Below are 4,842 nucleotides of genomic sequence, written 5' to 3'. Positions count from 1 at the left end.
TCGGAGAGGATTAAACCAAGCTACTCCTTGGAGGCAAGGATTCTGGGCCTTCAACTGACATACATTGGACATGTTGCCAGGAGGGACGGGTCCTTGGAGAGGGACATCATGCTTGTGAGGGTGGAGGGATGGCGCAGGAGGGGAAGACCCTCTATGAGATGGATTGATTTGGTGACTGGGGTAATCGGGATGGGTGTGTCAGAGGCGGTGTGGTTGGCCCAGGACAGAGCAGGGTTTAGGGCTGTTGTGTGTAGGGTCGCTATGAGTCGCAAACGACTCGACGGCCATAACAATAACAACAACAACTCCAAATTCTTCCTCTTTTCATTTTTTGCTATGTTGATTTTTTTCTTCTAATTTCTGTCTCTTGGATGTTTGCTCTATTTATTCCTTTAATTCTTTCTGTCATTTTTTTTCCCTTTTTCCGTAACTGTTCATATAACTCCATATCAATGTATTTCTCTACCTTTATATCTCTGGGATATTCATTGGGTCTGCAATATACTTTGTTTTTTTTAGGAGAAGTTTTGCTTTGTTTTTTTTTTTTAATGTTTTTTTTTTCTCTACAATATTTGAATCTGCCTGCTGCTCTTTTACATTACGTAAAGTCCCCCTCCCCGGTATGTGTTAGGTTATTTCTGTTGTGTCTGCATAGATGGATGATAGTTCTTTAATTTTATGAAGTTATTGGTTAGTTGCAGGCTTAAAGTGCTCCATTTATCAGGGAATGCAACTCACTCTAGTCCTTTCTGGCCATTTGCAATGGAAAACTTTGCCTTTCCTAAAGTCCTTTAAGTCCTCTTCGTTATGCAGTGCAGCCCTGAGAGAATCTTGCCTAAGTGTTACATCCTTCTCCTAAAGTCTAATATTGTCTTCAGTGTTTATATATTGGCCTAGTAACTAACTTCACCAACTGAAGCAATTTCTCTTCAGGGAATTGACAGATAGCTCCCACCTAAACCTCAATCTGCTCTTTCTGGGATGGAGTCTCTCACCAGAGTGAGGCTCACCTCCCCTAAAGTCTACTATTGTCCTTGGTGGTCTGAGGCATGGCTCAGAAAACAGTTTCCCCAAGTGAAGCACTTTGTCTTTAGGGGAGTCACATGGCAGCTTCCTCTCCACACTTCTATGCACTTTCTCTTGGAAGGAGTTTCTCACCTGAGTGAGACTATACTAAACTTAAAGTATATTATTGTCCTTAACGGTCTATAGAGGTGCAGCATGCATTTTCTCTAACTGAAGCAGTTTTCTTTTGAGAGTTTCAGGCAGCTCTGTGTTCAAACCTCAGTGTGCCCTTTCTGAGAAAGGGCCCTAATCCTAAAGTCTATTACTGCCCTTGCTGGTCCATGTCATGGCCCAAAGACCAGGTTCTCTAACTGAAGCAGTTTCTCTCTATGGGAGCTGCAATTCACTCCCTCTCTGCACCTCAATGCTTTCTCCCTGGGAGGAAGTCTCTCACCTGATTAAGGCTGCCTTTCCTAACACCTATTATTGTCCTCAATAATCTGTAGTACAGCCCCAAAAGACCAGGTTACCCAAATCAAGACATAAATTGCATTTCATAATTTAATTGTTGTTATTGTTGTAAAGTGCTGTCAAGTATAATTAACAAGTATAATGAACAACAGATCTGAATTTTGTCCTACCTTTATCATCTCTGATATATTTGATCCTGTTACTGCATCCACTGTGTCAATCCATCTTGTTGAGAATATTCTTCTCTTTCACTAAGCCTCCACATTTCTAAACACGATGTCTTTTCCAAGGAATACCCTTGTCTAACAACATCTCAAATGTATGTGAGACAAAGCTACACTTCCATTGCCTCTAAGAAGATCTCTGGCTGCTCTTTCTCCAAGACATACCTGTTTGTTCTTCTCACAGTCCATGAGATACTCAGCACTCTTCTTCAACACCACAACTCAAAGTCATGAATCTTTCTTCTGTCATCTTTATCCATTGTCCAGGTCTCATATGCAAAGCAAGTAACTGAAAAAGCATTGCTTGGATTACAAACTCTTTAGTTTCTAAATTGATATAACATTAAACTTTAGAAAACAATTGGTCTGTCTTGGAGAGAGTGAAACCAAATTGCTCCTTGGAGGCTAGTCTTGCATACTTTGGGCATGTGCCCAGAAGGGACCAATCATTGGAGAAGAACATCAAGCTTGGACGGGTGGAGGGACAGCTCAGGAGAGGAAGTCCCATGATGAGATGGATTAATACAGTAACTGGGGAAATGGGTGTAGGTGTGTTGGAGTCAGTGAAACTGGCTTAAGACAAGGCAGGCTTCATAGCTGTTGTACATAGGATTGTTATGAATAACAGGCTACTAGATGGCACATAACATCAACAAACACTAAACTTTTATATTATTGAGAGTCTCTTAAAACTTTATATTGAAACTGTAAGTCATAAATTAATGGATTCAGAACTTAGAACACATCTTAAATGGTGTATAGCTTCTTAGCAGTTGAAGAAATTATTTATCACGTTGTCTGCCAACAACAGGTTTGAGGAGTTACGATGCAAAATTTTACTTTATTACCTGCCTTGTTGAATATATTTATGTTGATTGCTTCTCAATGAATCTAGTTACAATATATGAAAGGAAAATAGTTGTATTCATAGAAGGTTAAGTGTGAAACCTTCATCTTTTAAAATCTTAAAAGGAGCAAATTTGATTATTTTTTAAAAAACATTATATCCAACTGTGCAAAATTCTCCTTTGCTTATATGCAACACTGAACACATCCTCACTACTATAATTAAATTGTGAAGCACCTGCTAGTAGTGTATTTGCCATAACATATCCAGACAGTAAAAGCTAAACAGAGTGTCAGTGGTTGTAGTAGTTGTTGAACCATCTGTGCTGCCAAATAGTATAAAAAATTCAGATCTGTTCACTACACAGATGGTTACTTCTTTTTGGAAAATGTTGTTTCTTAATGGATAATCTTGCTCTCTATTTCCACCTAATGGAACTTATTGAAATCTCAAACATTATATTTTAAATCAATCATTTTAGAGAAGAATTCATGGTGCAGCACCTTTAATATGGGTTCATATAACTCACACACCAAACGTCCAACTACAAAGCTGAAAGTTTTGTTTGTTTACAGGATGAGTTACAGTGGTTTTGAGAGCATTGAAACAATTTGTACACAGACTGGAAGATTCACCTCTCATTTTGAACTCCACTGATATCCATACTTTTTACAGTTTCTCTAACAGCATCTACAAGATTCCTTTCACAAGGTTGTAGAAAATGGAAAATAGAGACTTTCAGTGTTTCCTCAAGACAGATTTCTAAGACATTCAGTGAATCTCTACCTTATGTACAAATTCCTCTAGCAGAGAGAAAATTTAAAAATCAAGTTGTTTCATCTAAATATAAAGTAAGTAATATTGTTAAGCTACAGTTTGTTGTAGATTTCACAACCATGGGTTTATTTAGTTCTATATTTTTATGACCTGTCACCCAGCTAACATCAAACATGACTATGTTACTTCTTAGTGGCATAGCCCTTATAGAATTGTTCTGCTAACTCAAAGGCAGTGACTACTCTCTGACAGTTGTAAAACATCACCAGCTTCATGGGAGAGAGATAAGCAATATCTTCCCATGGGATTTACAGTATAATAAACATGCTATGAGTTGGTTCTGAATTATTGGTTCATAACAGTGATAATGTTTCAGAAGTCCCTTTGGAAAATTTGAACTAAGAATAGCATTGGAACAGGAAGAAATACATTATGTATAAAAGAACTACATTGAGAAATGCGGTATAATGTCTATATATTTGATTTGTCGACTATTTCAAATCATTCAGATGTCAACTTGAATGTAACATCTTAAAATATTTCCAATATTATTATCTAACCCATATCTTTCCTCAACATTTTGGCAGATAAAGAAAAGATTGAAATTGTCAGCATCTTAATTGGATCTTCAATCACACCTGTGGTACCAGTAGTCAGGAGACGTATGACACTGGGAAAGTCTGCATTCTGGTGCCTCTTCAAATTACTGAGGAAAATTAGTACCAGTTTGAAGACTAATATGCTCTTGATTCAGGCTATAGTCTTTTGATTCACTTGCTACACATCTGACAGCTGGACAGTAAGTAAGGATGACAGAAGAAGAACTCATGCCTTTTGAGCTGTGATGTAGGAGAAGAGTACTGAATATTCTCTGTTGTTGTTGTTGTTATGTGCCGTCGAGTCGTTTGCGACTCATAGCAACCCTATGCACAACAACCCTAAACCCTGCTCTATCCTGCGCCAACCACACCGCCTCTGACACACCCATCCTGATTACCCCAGTCACCAAATCAATCCATCTCATAGAGGGTCTTCCCCTCCTGCGCTGTCCCTCCACCCTCCCAAGCATGATGTCCCTCTCCAAGGACCCGTCCGTCCTGGCACCATGTCCAAAGTATGTCAGACGAAGCCCCAGAATCCTTGCCTCCAAGGAGTAGCTTGGTTTAATCCTCTCCGAGATGAACCTGTTTGTTTTCCTGGCAGTCCATGGTACATTCAGTACTCTTCTCCAGCACCACAGCTCAAAAGCATCCACTCTCCTTCTGTCCTCCCTAGTCATTGTCCAAGTCTCTGATGCATAACAAGCGATTGCAAAGACCATGGCCTGTATCAGGCGCACCTTAGTCTCCAGAGAGACACCGTTGCTCCTGAGTATTTTAGAGAGGACCCTAACAGCAGACTTTCCCATCGCGATATGCTTTTTGATTTCCTGACTGCTGGTGCCAAGAGGGTTGACTGTGGAACCGAGCAAACTGAAGCTGTGAACACTCTCAATCTCTTCGCCATCCATCCTGATGC

The sequence above is a fragment of the Elephantulus edwardii genome, unplaced genomic scaffold (assembly GCF_000299155.1).
Source record: "Elephantulus edwardii isolate Elephantulus edwardi_28Jun2011 unplaced genomic scaffold, EleEdw1.0 scaffold00402, whole genome shotgun sequence".
In the NCBI taxonomy this organism is placed as follows: Eukaryota; Metazoa; Chordata; class Mammalia; order Macroscelidea; family Macroscelididae; genus Elephantulus; species Elephantulus edwardii.
The sequence above is the reverse complement of the archived record's forward strand: the minus strand, read 5'-3'. Positions refer to the sequence as shown.